This window comes from Candoia aspera, chromosome 2 (assembly GCF_035149785.1).
Source record: "Candoia aspera isolate rCanAsp1 chromosome 2, rCanAsp1.hap2, whole genome shotgun sequence".
Taxonomy (NCBI): Eukaryota; Metazoa; Chordata; class Lepidosauria; order Squamata; family Boidae; genus Candoia; species Candoia aspera.
Genome location: NC_086154.1, coordinates 162588567 through 162608401, shown reverse-complemented (window position 1 = coordinate 162608401; position 19835 = coordinate 162588567). Strand labels below are relative to the sequence as shown.

At 41.8% G+C, this 19835-nt stretch overlaps 1 protein-coding gene across 1 annotated transcript in view; it reads left to right on the top strand.

Moving 5' to 3' along the window:
- PEX5 (peroxisomal biogenesis factor 5) overlaps positions 1-18837 on the top strand; it is a 347422-nt gene extending 328585 nt beyond the window's left edge. Inside the window, exon 17 of the transcript XR_010067290.1 lies at positions 18826-18837. The gene's annotated coding sequence lies outside the window, so the exon portion shown is untranslated. The remainder of the gene's footprint in view (positions 1-18825) is intronic.
- The last annotated feature ends 998 nt before the right edge of the window (positions 18838-19835 follow it).

The following is a 19835-nucleotide window of genomic DNA, read 5'->3' as shown; positions in this document are numbered from 1 at the left end:
TGTGGAAGAAAGGAGCAGAATCCTTCATGAAGGCCTGAGCACGTGGCCCTGATGAATGGAGAGCAGAGCAGCATGCTTGCTTCTCCCTGGGTGGAAGGAGGGGAAAGAGAGAGAGGAAGTAGGAGTAGCAACAAACAGCTTCCTCAGAGTTGCATTGTGGGACAACTCAATTTATATGCTAATTCATATGCTAATGAGGCATGCTGATTTGCCAGGACTTCCAACAAATTTCTCATTATTTCTAGTATTAAGTTCATTTTGACTGGTTTCTAACTTAGTTAATATGCCTTTTTTTCTGGCATAGTCCTTTCTCCCCACTCTCTCAGTTTCTCTCTCTGTAGAGTTTTTATTTTAAATACACCCTCTAACAAATGTTTTCTTTATGAAATGTTTAGATTTTTCCAGCAATTTTCCCTAATATAACACACGTTTGCACATTATTCTCAATAAACCACACATTTTGTACAGTAATTTTCATATGGCAACATTTTAAACATATGAATTTTAAAGTACAATTATATTTTACTTTATGTTTGGAAAGTATGATTTTGGCAACTTGGTTTTCAAGCGCAAGCTGAAAATTCTCATCAATGCCATCCTTAGGTCCAGGGCTATTGTGCTTTTCCTTTGTTGGCATCTTGGCATATTTGGCCACCAGCAGTGAGCAGAACTGAGCCATGTGACAAAGAGACCATTTGTCCCATCTTACTTTTCCTCCATGATGCATTTGTAAGCACGAGGGAAAGCAGAGTAGCTACTTAAAGACTGAGTTCTGGCCTAAGCTGAAGAAAAGAAAGTAGTTTGGCCCAAGAAAGATGGAGGAGGGAGGATTTACAATGCTATCCCAAAATAAGTGGAGGGGGTAAATAACATCAAAGAATACTAAGAGGAAGGAAGGGAGGAAGGGAGGGGAAGGGAAGGTTTTAGTCCAGCAGACTGAAGGTAAGGATATATATTTTGGATATAATATTATATCCAAAAGGAGTGGCTGAGAAAGGGCCAAAGCCACCTTCTGTACCTCTTTGCGTTCCTCTGCTTTGAATTGCAGTAGTTTCCCTGCCTGGTTCAAAAGTATTACATTTTAATGCAGCATTTATTTGTTGTTTGGGGTAGAAATTCCTGCTGTATACAGCTGGAGAAGTCCAAGCACAGCAAGAAATGTGCAGAACTTTCTTAAAGGCTTCCCAGGCTTTGCTGTCCTGTCCAAGTAGAAGCAAGTTGAACAGAGAAGATGCCATGGCCATTAAACACAAAATAGACAGCACACGATAGAGAAAGGCACAGTATTTCCAACATATCTGGTCACTCTCAGAAGACCTCCTCCCATCCAGAGCTCCAATGCACTTTTTCTTGATCGTACAGGCAGAGAAATTGTGCTCCTATTCCACTCATTTCTCCAAATTGTCCACTCTATCTCCTATCCCACTGATTTCTCTGAATAATGTTGTTTTTCAGTAAGAAAAAAAAAGCAGAAGTAAAAAGAAACTTTGGAAGAAACGACTTAGTAACAGCCTCACGTGGATGGCGGATAAAAAATGAGTGAAGAAATCATGGCTCTCCCAAAGTAAAGTCTAGTGTTGCAGGAACCAGAGTCTAAAGCAGTGTTTTCCAAACTTGGCAACTTTAAGATGTATGGACTTCAACTCCCAGAATTCCCCAGCCAGCATACTGAACAACTATGGAGGCTCTTTCATTATTTGTTTGGCTCTTACAAGACAAACAGGGATTCATGGTTTATCCTTTCTAAAGAAGCCAGAGTTGGAAGCTAAGAACAAAACATGGTTCCCCTGGAAACTAACTATGGAAAGCACTTTGGTGGTATTAACTGCCCCAGCAGGAACCTCACACAAACAGTTTAGCACCATGCTACTTATATCCTTCTGAATTCTGGCTTAGTGTGATGTGTGAATGTAGACATAATAACCGAAAACATCTGAGAAAATAAGGGCTCACAATATGTGGTTTCTACATGTGTTCCTCTGGCAAATTGTACAAAATGACAGTCCTATTGGGTGCTTTTATTGTGTGAAATTGTCCTGCCTCAAACATGGAATTTTATGGGGGATTGAGATGATGTAACTCCCTTGTGTTTCTGCATTACTTCTTTAGTCATTTTTTATTCCAAAAGATCAGCTAAAAGGAACAAACAAATTGTTGCAGAACATCTTTTGATTGGTAGCTTTAGGAACCACCCAGCTGGAAAGACATTATTATCTGAGCTATAATTTCCCTGCTATAGATTTATGATTTGCTGATAGTGGACCTTTGTTCCTTTATGGTCATGTTGGTGAAACAGAAGTTTCTAACAGTGGATGGACATACTGTAGGTGGGCTTGGCATGACAGTGTGTGTCATGTATACTACAGTATATAGGTATAATATCTATATCTACAGTATATCTATATATTATAGTCTCCTGACATTGGAGCTCTTGGCCTCAAGGCTTAGCATCTGGCAACCACTGTATTCAATGAAACAATTGTCCAGATTCTTTCCAGTTGGTTTGGTGAGTCCTTGGGATGCATTTTCCACCACAGTTACTAACTGGAACTGGAGCGTATGACCCCAATGGTTTATTAGCTGCACTGACAAGTACTCTTTGTCTGGACCTAATTTAAGGTCTTGATACTAATTTCAAAAGAAGTGAAATGGGTGGCTGTGGGGCCTCCCTACTGCTGTGTTGATGGGCTTTCCGCCTATTCCTGAGTCAGCAGAAAACTCTATTGGCATGACGTATCCCTATCTTGCCTCTCTTGCCATTGACTTCCCCCCAGGGTGATGGAGCTTAATAGATTTTATGTACCTTGAGGCTGTCCTTGGAGACTATTAAAATGGGGGAGGGCTGTAATATTAGTGCATAGGGACAACTTAATCCTGTTTCACTCATAGGTTGGAAACAAGATTAAGCGAATATTATGGGGAGGGACATGGCAGAAAAGAGGTGTTGCTAGAGCATGTTTGTGCCATGGTTTATTTTATTTATTAGATTTCTATTCCACCTTTATTGTATACAACTCAAGGTGATGTACACAATGCTCCTACCTCCCAGTCACCCAGCCAGGTTCCACGCCTAAGGGAGCACTAGAACTCACAGTCTCCTAGTCCAGCACCTTAATGATTCACAGTCAGTGGGAATGGCCTTATAACAATCTCTAGGGAAGCACATCGGCATCCACATTAATCTGTTTTTGACACCAGGTCAATTGAACCTCCTCTCCCAGACATTCTTCTAGTTTTGTGGTCAGCTTGATTTTTAAGACTTGTTCTACATTAGGAAAATGGATTTATTAATTGCATTTATTGTTTTCATTGGATTACGCTTCTGTCTGTTTTTTTAAAAATATAGTAAGTTTAGATTTGCTGAGCAAGTCTCTTGTTGTTGTTTATTTGTTTAGTCGCTTCCAACTCTTTGTGACTTCATGGACCAGCCCATGCCAGAGCTTCCTGTCAGTTGTCAACACCCCCAGCTCCCCCAGGGATGAGTCCGTCACCTCTAGAATATCATCCATCCATCTTGCCCTTGGTCGGCCCTTCTTCCTTTTGCCCTCCACTCTCCCTAGCATCAGCATCTTCTCCAGGGTGTCCTGTCTTCTCATTATGTGGCCAAAGTATTTCAGTTTGGCCTTTAATATCATTCCCTCAAGTGAGCAGTCTGGCTTTATTTCCTGGAGGATGGACTGGTTTGATCTTCTGGCAGTCCAAGGCACTCTCAGAATTTTCCTCCAACACCACAGTTCAAAAGCATCGATCTTCCTTCTCTCAGCCTTCCTTATGGTCCAGCTCTCGCAGCCATATGTTACTAAGGGGAACACCATTGCTTTAACTATGTGGACCTTTGTTGTCAGTGTGATGTCTCTGCTCTTAACTATTTTATCGAGATTGGTCATTGCTTTTCTCCCAAGGATTAAGCGTCTTCTGATTTCCTGACTGCAGTCAGCATCTGCAGTAATCTTCGCACCTAGAAATACAAAGTCTTTCACTGCTTCTACATTTTCTCCCTCTATTTGCCAGTTATCAATCAAGCTGGTTGCCATAATCTTGGTTTTTTTCAGGTTTAGCTGCAAGCCAGCTTTTGCACTTTCTTCTTTCACTTTCATCATAAGGGTCCTCAGTTCCTCTTCACTTTCAGCCATCAAAGTGGTATCATCTGCATATCTGAGATTGTTAATGTTTCTTCCAGCAATTTTAACTCCAGCCTTGGATTCCTCAAGCCCAGCATGTCGCATGATGTGTTCTGCGTACAAGTTGAATAGGTAAGGTGAGAGTATACAGCCCTGCCGTACTCCTTTCCCAATCTTAAACCAGTCTGTTGTTCCGTGGTCTGTTCTTACTGTTGCTACTTGGTCATTATACAGATTCTTCAGGAGGCAGACAAGATGACTTGGTATCCCCATACCGCTAAGAACTTGCCACAATTTGTTATGGTCCACGCAGTCAAAGGCTTTAGAATAGTCAATAAAACAGAAATAGATGTTTTTCTGAAACTCCCTGGCTTGTTCCATGATCCAGCAGATATTGGCAATTTGGTCCCTAGTTCCTCTGCCTTTTCTAAACCCAGCTTGTACATCTGGCAATTCTCGCTCCATGAATTGCTGAAGTCTACCTTGCAGGATCTTGAGCATTACCTTACTGGCATGTGAAGTGAGTGCCACTGTTCGATAGTTTGAACATTCTTTAGTGTTCCCCTTCTTTGGTATGGGGATATAAGTTGATTTTTTCCAATCTGATGGCCATTCCTGTGTTTTCCAAATTTGCTGGCATATAGCATGCATTACCTTGACAGCATCATCTTGCAAGATTTTGAACAGTTCAGCTGGGATGCCATCGTCTCCTGCTGCCTTGTTATTAGCAATGCTTCTTAAGGCCCATTCAACCTCATTCTTCAGGATGTCTGGCTCTAGCTCCCTGACCACACCATCAAAGCTATCCCCGATATTGTTATCCTTTCTATACAGGTCTTCTGTATATTCTTGCCAACTTTTCTTGATCTCTTCTTTGTAATGATTGCCTTATCCCAACGAAGTCAGTCTCACCAGAGATTAGTGAATAAAACTGATTTATTGAAAGGATAGTATGCAAATATGAAGAAAGCTGAGAATAAGCAAAAGCATGCCAAATACAAACTAAAAACCCTCGCCTCCAAGCCAATCCCCTCCCAGCATTGGCAAGCGTCACACATCTGCCTGGGAAAGTAACCTTGAATACATGTCATAACCCAAACACACATTCCTTCAGGGCAGCACAAAGATAACACCCTGGCAGGGCTGGAATTCCTCACCCTGCAGATGATAGACACGGATCAGAAACATGACATGCGAAACGTTACGATGTATGCAAACCATTGGAACGATGAACATGACATATTGCCCCCCTGAAAGAAAGGGAATGACTTCAAGGAGCAGGCTTAGCGGGATAAGCAGCGTGGAAATGAGTAACTAGAATAGGGGAGTGAACATCGTGGGCAGCAACCCACTCAGGATGGGAGAAATGCTTCCAGCAAACCAGGTATTGTAAGACAGAACGACATCGTCGGGAATCCAGGATTTCTCGGACTTCAAAGTGTTGTTGACCATCAATCATGATAGGTGCAGGGGGTGGAGGTTGTGGATGCCAGCGGTCTGATTCGTGGAAAGACTTAAGGAGGCTGCAATGAAAGACAGGGTGTAAGCGTTTAAGATTTGCAGGCAAATCCAATTTAAAAGTAACAGGATTAATTTGAGCAACAATAGGAAAAGGACCAATAAACTTAGGTGCCAACTTTTTTGAAGGTTGTGTAGACTTGATGAATTTGGTGGAAAGATACACCTTATCACCCACTTGGAAAGGTGGCGAGGTGGACCGTTTGGAATCTGCATGTCGTTTGTAAGTGGCTTGGGCATCAGCAAGCGCCTGTTGTATTGTTGGCCAGGCAGCTGCCAGGCGTGCAGCCCAATCAGCAGGTGAAGACGGGGGGGATGCTGGCTGAGGCAGTTCTGGGATGGGGACAAAGTCATGGCCAAAAACGGTATGGAATGGCACCTGACCAGTGCTTTGATGGACGGCATTGTTGTAGGCAACTTCCGCAAATGGTAGGAGGTCGACCCAATCATCTTGCTGATAATTGACAAAAGCACGCAGATATTGTTCAAGGGTAGAATTGACCGCCTCCGTATTTCCGTCAGTCTCCGGATGCGATGCAGTTCCAAGCACCAAGCGGGCGGGGCATCCGTGAATTTTGTACACGTGTACAATGAAGAGGTGGGCCAGCTGTTGTGCGGATGGGATGGAGGTACATGGGATGAAATGGGCTTGTTTAGAGAAAAAATCTTTCACCACCCAAATGACAGTTTTCCTCTGGCTAAGAGGTAAATCAACAATGAAGTCCATAGAGATCTCCTCCCAGGGGCGGGAAGGGTTAGCCACCGGTTGTAACAAGCCCTGGGGCTTTCCCACTTTTCGTTTAGAAGCAGCACATACTGGGCAGGAATTGACGTATTCTTTGATGTCGCGCCTGAGCGTTGGCCACCAGAACTGGCATCTAACCAGATGAAGGGTCTTGCCAAACCCAAAATGCCCGGCCACTCTGTCATCATGGGATCGTGACAGAATGGTTTTGCGCAACGCCTCAGGCACATAGAGACGATCATGCTTCCATGCAAAAGCTTGTTTAAAAGTGACCTCGTTGAGGTTTGCTTGCAACCAAGTGTCAGTTTTCAGCTCAGAAAGAAACTGTTGTTGCAAGTCTGAGGGAACAGGCAAGCGAGGTGGAACTGAAGCATCTGTATGCTGCGCTCGAGTTTGGCTGTGAGTCACAGCTGCCAGACTCATTTGGGGCTCTGTCCAGAGAGTTCCCACTAGATCTGGCACCGTACTGGCATCCTGAGGCTGGCGCAAAAGTGCATCAGCCAGGAAGTTGGTTTTCCCAGGTATAAATTTCAGTTTAAAGTCAAAACGACTAAAGAATTGAGCCCACCTAATTTGTTTTGGGCTCAGTTTACGAGAGGCAGTCAGTGCCTCCAGGTTTTTATGATCAGTCCAAACTTCGAACGGGTGGGTAGCCCCCTCCAATAAGTGACGCCAGCTTTCCAAAGCAGCTTTAACAGCAAAAGCCTCTTTCTCCCAAACGTGCCATCTCCTTTCTGTCTCTGAAAATTTTCGGGAGAGGTAAGCACATGGCTTTAACTGTCCGAGGTTGTCCCTTTGCATTAACAGAGCTCCAATTGAGAAATCAGAAGCGTCCACCTGTACCACAAATGGTTTGTCAGGATCAGGATGCTGCAGAATGGGTTTGGACGTAAACAGTTGTTTAAGGGTCTGAAAAGCCCTCTGGCATGCAGGTGTCCATTTTAGCAGTGCTCCTGGATTTTTCACCCTCCGTGTGTCCCCCAAACCTTTAGTTTTGAGCAACTCAGTGAGGGGTAGCGCAATTTCTGCGAACCCCTGGATGAAGGGCCAATAAAAATTCGCGAATCCAAGGAGACTTTGGAGCTGCTTACGTGTGCGTGGCGGCTCCCATGCCAAAATGGCTTCAATTTTAGCGGGATCCATTTCAATTCCTTTATTGGAAATCCTATAGCCCAGATAATCAATTTGCGATTTATGAAATGCACATTTTGACAGTTTAGCATACAATTCTGCCTTTCTCAGTTTGCTCAGAACTTGTCTGACTAGATATATATGTTCCTCCATCGTTTCAGTATATATTAAAACATCATCTAAATACACCAATACCCCTTTAAATAGGTGGTCATGCAAGACCTCATTGATAAGTTGCATAAAAACTCCTGGCGCCCCCGCCAATCCAAATGGTAGCACTTTATATTGAAAAGCACCCAAAGGACAATTAAATGCCGTTTTCCATTCATCCCCCTCCCGTATGCGAATACGGAAATATGCCTCCCTCAAGTCCAGTTTAGAGAATATTTTCCCCTTTGCCAGATGTGTTAGCATGTCCTTTATCAGGGGCAAAGGATATTTATTTAATATCGATACTGCATGGAGCCCACGGAAATCTGTACAAGTCTCAAAGTGCCATCCTTCTTTGGTCAAAACAGTACAGGTGCGCCTACCGGAGAGCTGGCTGGTTCAATGAAACCCCTAGCTAGATTTTTGTCAATGAACTCTCGTAGTGTTGCCAGCTCCTTCTGGGTCATAGAATAAATTTTAGGACTAGGCAATTTCACATTAGGAACAAATTCTATGGCACAGTCAGTTTTGCGATGAGGCGGCAGCTGATCTGCCTCTTTTTCACCAAACACATCTGCAAAGTCCTGGTATTGCTCCGGCAGCCCTTCCAGCGGCTCGAGGACTTGCAGAGAAGTGGTTGCTGCCCATCCCACCTTGTTGTCATCTAGTTGGTCTTTCGCAGGGGCTTTATAAAATCCATCTGCGAACGTCACCGTTCGATGCACCCAGTTTATGGAGGGATTTTGCCGTACAAACCAGGGCATCCCCAAGATGACCAAAGGTCCCCCTACCGGTGCCACAATAAACAGTAATTTTTCCCAATGGCTGCCCATTTGCAAGGCAACCATCCCGGTAGAGTGGGTGACTGGTTTCCCCCCTGCCATGGTCCTGTCCAACTGGGTAAAGATCATCGGCCGCTTTAAAGGGAACGTGGGTAACCCCAACGCATGACATTCTTCTTCTGTTAGGTCCTTGCCATCTTTGTTTTTGCTCATACCCATTTTGGCCTGGAATTTACCTCCAGTGTTTCCAATTTTCTGGAAGAGGTCTCTTGTCCTTCCTATTCTATTATCTTCTTCCACTTCCACGCATTGCTTGTTTAAAAATAATTCCTTATCTCTTCTAGCTAACCTCTGGAATTTTGTATTTAATTGGGCATATCTCCCCCTATCGCTGTTGCCTTTTGCTTTCCTTCTTTCTTGGGCTACTTCTAGTGTCTCAGCAGACAGCCATTTTGCCTTCTTGGTTTTCTCTTTCTTTGGGATGTATTTTGTTGCCGCCTCCTCAACAATGTTGCGAACTTCTGTCCATAGTTCTTCTGGGACCCTATCTACTAAGTCCGGTCCCTTAAATCTATTCTTCACCTCCACTGCATATTCCTCAGGAATATTAGTGAGCTCATATCTAGCTGATCTGTGGGTCTTCCCTAATCTCTTTTGTCTGATCCTAAATTGTGCAATAAGAAGTTCGTGATCTGAACTACAGTCAGCTCCAGGTCTTGTTTTTACTGACTGCATAGATGTCCGCCACCTTTGGCTGAAAAGGATGTAGTCAATCTGATTTCGGTGTTGTCCATCTGGTGAAGTCCATGTATAAAGCCATCTCTTAGGTTGTTGGAAGAGAGTTTTTGTTATGCAGAGTGAATTGTCTTGGCAAAATTCTATCAGCCTATGTCCTGCTTCATTTTGTTCTCCCAGGCCATGCTTACCTGTAATTCCAGGTGTCATTTGACTGCCCACCTTAGCATTCCAGTCTCCTGTGATGAAAATAACATCTCTTTTAGGCGTGTTGTCCAGTAGGTGCTGCAGATCCTCATAGAACTGCTCTACTTCAGCTTCTTCAGTATCTGTGGTTGGGGCGTATATTTGGATCACTGTGATGTTAGATGGCTTGCCCTGAATTCGAACTGAGATCATTCTATCGTTTTTTGGATTGTATCCAAGCACTGCTTTAGCCACTTGACTATTAATTATGAAGGCTACTCCATTTCTTCTGTGGTCCTCTTGTCCACAGTAGTAGATCTGGTGGTCATTTGATGTGAAGTGGCCCATTCCAGCCCATTTCAGTTCACTGACACCCAAAATGTCTATCTTTAATCTTGACATCTCACCAATAACCACATCCAATTTGCCCTGTCTCATAGATCTTACATTCCAGGTTCCAATGGTGTGTTGATCCTTAGAACATCGGATTTGCCGTTCACCACCAGCACCATCAGCTGCTAGCCTTCCTTTCGGCTTTGAGCTAGCTGCGTCATCACGTCTGGGGCTAGTTGAACTCATCCTCTGTTCCTCCCCAGTAGCATTTTGACCATCTTCCGACCTGGGGGTCTCATCTTCCGATGGTGTACCGACATATCTCTGGTTGTACTGATCCATTTAGTTTTCACGGCAAGAATACTGGGGTGGGTTGCCATTACCTTCCCCAGGGATCGCATTTAGTCTGACCTCTCTGTCATGACCTTCCTGTCTTGGGTGGCCCTTCACGGTTTAGCTCATGGCATCACTGAGGTGCTCAAGCTCCAGCACCATGACAAGGTAACGATCCTTTGCTGAAGGCAAGTCTCTTAGGGAACTTCTATTTAGTAAGGTAGTAAGAACCTAAAAGAATGCTCCTCTGCAGCTCTCTTTCAAAAGCAGCTTGAAGTGGACACACCAGTCGTCTTTCTGCTGACCTCAGAATGCTAAGAACACAATACACCAATCAGTGCCATCTTTTCAGTCAATCTAAATCTATTGGGAGGAAAAAATGACTGATTCTGGGGTGACTGGGAGTAGGCTAATAACATCTTAGGCTCAAACAATGAGTGGCAATCCAGAACTTGCTTGGGTTAGACCGGTAATCATGACTGCTAAATAGTGATTGTAAGCAAGGAGCATGGTTTTAGCTAATGTTCACTCAGTATGATCAATGTATAAAATTCTACTCCAATGTTTGGGATATTGGGACTCCTGTAGCAGCAAATCAGGGCTATGGTATCTGGGCTGCAAAACTCTGGACAAGCACCCGATGGCAGTAAAGTAAGGCAGCATGTAACTCTTCACTGCCATCAGGTAGTTGTCCAGATGTTTGACACCCATACCTTATAGTTCTAATGTTAAACGGACTTACGTTGTTTGCTGAGCTCTTTCTGTAAGAACAGGCAGGAAATCTGGATACCTGCCCAGCACCTGAATTCCCTCATGGCCAAGGTTTATTTGCTTTGCATTTCACAAAGGCAGTCTAGATAGTCCCAGCCCTCAGCCAATTTCAAGATGTGTTGAAAGTAAGTCAAGATGCTGCAGCTAAAAGGGCCTGTAACTGTGCTAATTGTTGACAGTTTCAGTAGCTGAGGGGGGATATAGTAATCAGACTGGGGAAAGGAAACTGTATTCTCTTCCTTTCAGAAAATAACAGGCTAGTCCAAAGCAGCAGGAGTGATAATCTGGTTGGCAAAAGAGAAGAGAAACTCATAGTACAATTTGTTTGTGTCAGCATATTGTATTACATTTCAGGGGTTTGAAGTACTTCACACATAATCTGATTTCACACACCATGCTCAGCCATCATGTGCTTCGTTTGATTGGACTTTATGCAATGCCTAGACCCAGCTATGATTTATGACTTAGCATTATGTAAAAACCCAGCTACTATGGCCTGTTCAACAAAGCACATTCAAAACAAAACATGGCTGCTTTGTAGGACAGACAATATATTGTAGGACAGACTATACAATCTGAGACATCTCTTCCAGAACCATGGAAGGCTAGTGAGTGATATCATCTATTATAAAAATGGGGTGAGAATGGCTTGACTAAGGGCAGATCTGCACTTTCAGCTGGGCCCATCACCAGTATGGGCCACCCACTGTTTCTTGAGTGTAGAAGTGGATGATGTCATCGTCTTCTAGCCCATTGAAAATGCACACTGTGCCCATTTTTCCCAGCTTTGATTCAAAACTGCTGTTTTCTGACCCGAGTCATCTTAAGCCATTCAGAGTAGAAGGTCTCCAGCACTTCATTCCATTCTATTAGCAGCCCCAATCTGATTGGCTGCGCTGCCTGTCATGTCCCTAGTCACTGACCTATGCTGATATTTCATCCTGGGCTATTGGGCTGCTATGTTCTGCGCTAAAAAAAAAACAAAAAACTTGCAAGTTGATCCATTATGGCCCCTGAAATCAATGAACTATCTTCAAGCCTTAGAAGCTCAGGTTCCATTCAATCCTTACATCTCCCAGTGGGTACCCTTTTGGTTTCTGCCCAGGCTATGTGAGGCCTACTTCCCTTGCTTTCCCACCCCCTGTGACAGTCCTGCAAAGCTTTCCTTCTTTTTCTTTTCCTTGGACCTACAGCAAAGAACAGCCTGCTTCCCTGTTGCTTTGATTCTTGTAGCATCAGACTGACAGTGCCACAATAAGAGGAAAAAAAGCAAAAGAAAGGGACTGCTTTAGGAGATAGAGTGGGAAGGGGCTGTGAAGGCATCCATGTGTTCAAACATCTGGGAAAGCCAAGGAAAGACATGGGGATTAGTGGGGAAGAATAATCCTTAAGAAAAAAAAGGCACTGGTAGACCGATCCACACAAGAGCCAGCCAATGAAGCTTGCCTGGATGGGGATGGATGGGAAGGGCAAGTGGCAGGTGTGAGGGGGGGGTGAAGAGCATCCCCTGAAGGTGCCTCAAACTCTTGAGAGAAGAAAAAGGGAGTTAGCCACAGGTGGGTGACCGGACCCTGAACCCGTGGGGCTGAGGATATGCGTGTCAGATAGAGCCGTTTAGGTTAACAACCAGTCAGGTCTTGTGGTGGTCACAGGCCAGACTGAGCACCAGTCCAGCCCTGTTGCCAATCTGCTGTGATGCAAACTGGAATTTCTGAGGTTGGCTTAAGAAACAGCTTAGGTTGCAGGGCAGAATTGCCCTAAGACCTCCTGGCTACTAAGAGGGAAGATGGGATTTGAAAGTTTTTCACTCCTAGAGCGTATGTTGCACAAGCTCTTGTACAGAATATGGCTCTCAGCTGGGTATAAATCTTCCCTGCCAAGGATGGCAATTTGTATGCATTTCCAAGTCCTCATTTGGAAAGTGATGTTTAAAAATCTAGAAAGAGTGTGCGCCTGTACGTACCCTTATAAATAGATATAACAGCATGGATGGTGCTTGCTGAATAGTGAGCCTCCTTTGCAGCCAGGTGAATGTTGTACGAACTCCATAAGGATATAGTTAAATCAAGTGTTAAGAGGGTTGCATTTTAAGAGGAGGAAAATATGTCAATCATGGTTTGCCTTTGACAAAAGGAAATTCCTTGAAACTGAGAATGGAGAGGGAGGGAGAGTGTCTCGTCATGTGGGTGGCCAGGAAACTAGAGGCCACCCCAGTACGAGAAGAACAGAAAGTTGGAGACTTGGGGGGGAGGGGGAGACTCACCAGACTGAATTCTACTCCATTGCTGTGAGGCGTTCACACCAGGCCTTGTGAGAATATTAACAAGGTTACAGGAGCGGGCCCTTTAGCCTCAGGAATTATTGGTGAATATGGAACTGTACTTGCACAAACACAACCAGATGCAGGCTGCTAAATGTGCTGCAGATGTGAATAGAGTTGGGGAGCATAACTTTATGCATGTGTGCTACACCTCTAGCCCTTTATTTTTGCTTGATGTTGGTCTCAGCAAAGACAACACAGAAGAAACAGGGAGAGAATCAGACAGCAAAGGTTCTGCAAAATCTGAACTTACGGGTCTATTACAAGGTCATTCTTTTCTAGAGCAAGTAATGTAACCCACGGGACCAGACACATTACTTCAGAATGCATCTGTTATTCATTGTTGTATTGTAAGCTTGGAGTTTCCTTTTACATTCCTTTTCATTTCTCTGGTGTTCTTAAAAATCTATTTCTAAAAATACAGTGCCACTTAAAAAGAAGAAGAGGAAGAAGAAGAAAAATCTCCCTGTAGAACCTCTCCCTCCAATAAATATAAATCTGGGCAGTGCAAAATTAGATTCTGTTTACATGACAGTGTTCTGAATATGTTTTATGGACTTATTTTCTTTTCAGACTTAGGATACTTTCATAGTAGTTTTTGTTCCAGTTCTGAAACCATTACTTGTTTATGTCTTAAAACTGAGTAACATTTCCCCAAACAATTACCTCAAATATATTTTTATCATAATTTTTCTGTGAATATTCATTTTGAGGAACTTGCAATTCCTCAGAATAAGGAATGGAGCCAGGAAGCTGCTCTAGAGATCATCCAACCTGATGTCACATCATTCTGAAACATTTTTTGGAGTAAAGCACTGAGGGAGCCTGCTGCTCCAGCCAGTGGGTTGGGAGGGCAGTTGGTAGGGTCCAAGCAATATGCTACTCTTCCCCATTTGTCACTCCATCTAATGATAGAGCTGGCTCTGCAAAGTTGAAGAGGGTTCTGTACATGTGCCTGCCTGAGCTTCTAGCAGCTGACTGGAAAGAGGCTTCTGCACATGCTCATAGACTGCCAGAGGAGAGCTTGAAGCCCTGTAAAGTGAATTAACATGGCAGGAGGGCTGCTACACAACTGTTGAACTGTTGAAGTGAAAAGCAAAGCATCTCTTCAAAGTTTTGCACAGCCCTAGAAAATAGTTCCACTGGTTCCAGTTCTTCTCATTCGATTGTCACTGATACATGAGCTAGCCAATTTCTTAATCCTGGCAAATCGGTGGTCAGTTCATACAGTGTAACATGAATAGAACTTAAGCTGGATCTTATGCACTTGCAGAACAAAAGTTGAGGAGGAACTTTCCTTCAAAAAGAAGATGACAGGAAGCCTCCCATACAGCTGTGTTCTCAGTAATGAAGGTAGAGATGATACTAATGATGGTGACAGTTAAGCTGATTCATAAACTTAACTTCATACATACCACTGTAGTTCATTCAACTCAGTGAGGATTTATACAGAACAACCAGGATATGAACACTTTTGGAAGAAGAGACTTGATGTGGTCAACATAACCTCCTCCTTCCTTTCTTCATTTCCAGATCTTTGTTTTAGGCAACAACTGAAGCTTGAAGCCTCTGTCCTTCCCAAATAAAGGAATCTCCAGCTTTAAAGCAAGTCTGAGAACTAGTACCAGGAGTGCTATATCATCATGAGAAATTGGTGAATCTCTGTTTGTCTCTACCATCCCCTAAAATACATTGTGGCATAACTAATGGAGTAAATAAAAAACAGAAACGTAGGTGCCTTTAGGTCAATCTTGACTCCTGGCAACTGCCTAAACAAGTCCCTGCAGTTTTCTTGGCAAGATTTTTGGAAGTGATTTGCCACTGCCTCCTTCCTAGGGCTGAGAAAGAAGGACTGGCCCAAGGTCACCCAGCTGGCTTTGGGCCTAAGGCAGGACTAGAACTCAGGGTGTCCTGGCTTCTACAGTAGCCTGGTGCCTTAAACAGCTGTGCCAAACTAGCTCCCAACTAATGTAGTACCTTATCTCAAAATAAGCAAGATTTTGCTGCAGTTATTTCTTCAGATCTGGAGAGAGCTTTTAATACTTGGCTTTTGTTGCTATTGTGTTTTGATTAAACATGGTATCTTATTTCAGGTATCTTATCTTTCAACCAATCTTAAAAGATTATTAATAGTGTGTTGGCTGCCTTGATTAATTTCTACAGACATAGCTGTAAGCATTAGGGGTACTATATCTGGGCTGCAGAAATCTAGAAAACCACTAGATGGCAGCAAAAAATATACAGAAAAATATAGCTCTGCTCCCATCTAGTGGTCATTTGGATTATTTTATTTTTTGCAATCACATACGGTAATCCTAAAGCACATCCCTCATCTTTTGTTTTTAATGTAGTTTTAGATACACTTGCTTGTGCTATTAAAATGGTAATTATTAAATTTATTATACATGTCATTGATAAACTAGAAGTTTCTACTCTTGATCTTTTTATTGAATTCAAAACTTTAATTAGTTATATTACTTATGGCAATGAATCAGACTTATACTGCTCTGTTCTAATACCAATATCTAAAAGCAATGCTATGTTCAAGACTTGGGGCTTTTATTTGCTTTCTGATGTTTTAATCAAATTAAACAGCTGTCAAAAAGCTTTTTTTCAGTTAGTTAATTCAGAACTATGGCTGCCATTGATACAAATAAAATATGATTTAGACACATGACCCAACATTCCTCTATTGTTTATTTATTTATTTAGGAGTACTGTTAAACTTTATTATGGCCACTGACCAATTCAAAAACAAAAAGAAAACAAATTCTTTGACAGCAAATAAAAACCATAGTAAAACTTAATAATTATAAAACTGATGTGGTCAATGTATGGAGTATTTTACAGATAGCAAAAGAAAACTTAGCCATGTTCAGATAAATAAAATTACATTGATCTCACACTAGCAACTATAAATAAAATAGATCTGGGTGGCCTGGAAATTTCAGTAGATGGGGAGTTATTAGCTGCAACTGGGCAGTTTTATAATAAGGGCAATACAGTAAAACATGGGTCATTTATTTATTTAATAAGTTGATTTATATAACTGCCCTCTCAAAATGACTCAGGAAGGCATACTATTAAAAAACAAAAATAAACTGCCCTAAAATATAAAATGTGATCAAAAAGAGTGCAAAAATTTTGCCAAGGCCATCCAACAAACAACAGTCATATTGGATGGAATCACAAATCCTCTTGATCCAGTGCCGGGGTAAAGCCAAAGACTTCAAAAAAAAGCAGGCAACATCAGGGCTATCCAAATCTCAGGAGTAAGGTTATTCCATAGGACATTTGAAGTAAGATAAATGCAATCAAAATTAATGTAAATTTAATTTTAATTTATATTTTAAGACATTCTTTTCTCTTTATTCCTTCATGTTTTCCAATCAGTTTTATAAAATATTCCATAATTTTCCTTATTTTCTTCTTAGTTTTTCACTGTTTAAATTGCAAATTGCCTATAGAGGAAGGTTGATTTAATTCCTCACATTTCCAAGTGTATCAGTAGGTACACCTTAGTTTTTGATATAAAATGGAATAAATCTGGGAAAGAGAGGCTCTAGAATTCAGTTTATTTTTAGAGTAAATTGAAAGTTATTGCTTGACTGCTGACATGTTGGCTTGTCATTGAAAGTATCTAATGCTGATATATATATATCGAAAATATTAGGTGGTGAACATTGTTACAATCCTTTTATTCATAAAAATATTATGTTGACTGGGAATCCTAATTCAAAAATAGCTCGTAAATCTTTTGGAGTTGGGGGGGGGGGACAATGACAGCTCCCATAATATCATTTGGGTTATTTTTTCAAGATTTTTGAAGTACCAAGAGATAACTTTAATTTACCTTAGTGCTTTTGGCAGCATTCAGCATTCTCAAATTAAACATTAATTTAAATTTACCTGCTTTTTGGTCCTCATGATAGTTGTGAGCCACCTAGAGTCATTGTATGAGATAGGCGGCCATATACGTCCTGTAAATAAATAAATAAAATGCTCATGTGGCTTCTGAAATTTCATATTACTATTTTCTTTGGGGAGGAAATTACATTGATTGATAAAACCAGGAGCAGAGACAGTACTTTATTGCAGCCTACCTCTTATGAATGGAGCAGAAGATTCAGGATCAATCAGCAGATGTGGCAGAAGTTGCAGAGCATAGGCTGGCCACAGATCTAGCATATGTTGGAGACAAGGCCTGCTTTACAGGTAGGGATTAGTTTCTAGTGTAATGCATGACATTTACTTAGTGAAAAATAGTTTCTATGGGGAAAGCTGGAGGAGGACAAGAATGAGGCATTAGCCAGTAGGTATTTCATGAATTGCTGATTGCCTTGTTCAAAATAACTGCACCCCTATGTGCATCCGTGGAGCAGTTTAGCCAGAACTAGCTACTTGAGGTACATAGTAGTTGGAAATGACTCTACTTGTAGCCTGTCAAGCAATGGGCAAATCTTTTAGCCTCAGTCATGAGCATAACACCAAAGGGATGCACGCAATATTGATAGCCAGACCAATCTGTTGGGTGCAGAAGACACAGAATAGGAATCTTCCCAGTCCCTGCTTTCTACCGGATGTGGTTAGACTTCAGACTGTTCTAATTAATAAAAGCTGTAACAGCATTTTATTCAATTATCAATATGTGCTTCTTTAGTGTCGCACCAATATTTCCTGTCATTAGTTCCCATGGATGAAACTATTTAGCAAGCCTTTGGTCTAATGACTGGTGGCTCCCAGCTACTACAAAAATTTAGGGAACCCTTATTCTTTCAACCATTTACCTAGAAAACCATTTTTGTCCCAAAAGTTCTCATTAACATTTAAGAACCACCTATCCTCATTGTTCCTAGCAATATACCTACAAATATGTTTTGATTAGGTTATTGAAACCTACTGTATGTATATCACACCATCTGAGGAAAAGCAAGGTCTTTAACATTCCACATCTCAGGTAGGTCCAGTCATATAATTAGGTTCATATAACAAAGTGATGTCGATTGTCGATGATGACAAACAAACTTGCATTGTTATCAGTTTTGTCACCGGTCCTTTTTCTTAAGTTTTCTATTGTCTCAGATTTGAAGTGTACATGTGGGGATGGAAAATTCCCTTGATGTTCCAGGCCAGGGAAATACAATCCTTGTTCAGGAACAGATGTTTGCAATAGAGGACTTTCACCCAACAATGTTCTGTTTTCAATCTGCATATGACAGGAAACACAGACTTGAAATGAATAAAAAGAACAGAGAAAGCATAATGGATGATAAAACAACAGCATGTAGAAAAGATGTAGAAAAGATGTCCTTTTCATAGAGGGGAAAATCAAGAAAGATAACAGCAAAAGCAACAGCCTCATGTGGCTTAGTGTCCTTCTCAGCAAAGCAAAAAGCTGTTGGGAACAATTTTTTATCTGAATTTTTCCCCAAGAATTTAGACACTTAATTTCTCTGAAATCCTGAAGTCTGTAAGACATGTCTTTGAGGCTCTCTGAGTCATTGCAAGTAAAAAAAAAAAATGGGGCTACACAAAAATAAGAAAGTGGTTTCTCCATATCTGAGGCTGAAAAGAACAAACTTCATTATGGTCAGTGATCTGTGGAAAGAAAAAAGAAAAAAAAATAGAGCAAAATATCCATGTACATACTGTATAGGTAAATGGATAAGCAAGTATTTTAAGGTAGCATAAAAATTATAGACATAAAACCTGCTCAGCTAATCTAATTAACTAAACTTAATATCTTTAAAACTTAACTACTTCGTTTGCTACTTTACAGTCCTTGGTTGTATCCATGAAAGAATAAGAAAGATAAAATGAAATGAAGTAAATAACTAGATGGCATACAATATTAAAGTGGGATGAAACGTAGAATTTTGCCTTGCTAAGTGTGCTGCTGTATTTTAATCCATAAAGCACTTACTCTTCAGAGCAAAATCTCGCAATTTGTGCTAAAATATTAGTGTCTGTAGGAGAAGGTAAAATTCTGTGGACCGCCCTTTAAACCTTTTAAGAAGTAGAATTATCCTTTGATGTCTGGCTTACTCATAGAAAAGGCAGCTTAGAAGAATGTGAGCCGTAGATCCTACCTCTCCCTTTTCACATTGATTGCTCTCCCTTTTCACGTTGCTGCCAGGAAAGTGAGGGCAATGATAGCCTTGGATGGGTTCACACCTGTGCAGATTCTCTGTATGCATGGATCCCAGAGAACTCTCTGGTTTTCAGAACTCTGGGTGATGGAGCAACATGAGAGATGCTTAGAGCATCACTATGAACCCAACCAAGCAGAAGTACAAGCCTTTCTTAAGGATTACCTCATGGTGATACAAGTGGCAAAATGCAATTATTTTTCTGTTCTTATTGTGTCCACGGAGAGCTGCACAGCAGTCTTGTTTAAGGTGACTCAGTCTCTCTTGGGTAAGCCTCCTCAAGAAGCCATTGTTGGATCCAACAGAATAGGACAATTATCATCCTATCTCTAATCTTCCCTTCCTAGGGAAGGTTATGGAGAAGGTAGTCAGCTTGCAGCTCCAGTGGGCCCTGGAGGAAATCTTTTTCAGCCAGGGTTCAGATCTGGCTATAGCACTGAGAAAGCATTGATTGGGCTGTCTGGGAAAGAGATGAAGGCAACATTGTGTGAAATTAATAAAAATAATACGTTGCCAAGGTATGTTTGTGCTGGAGTAGGGTTCAATGGGGGTAAGTCCCTA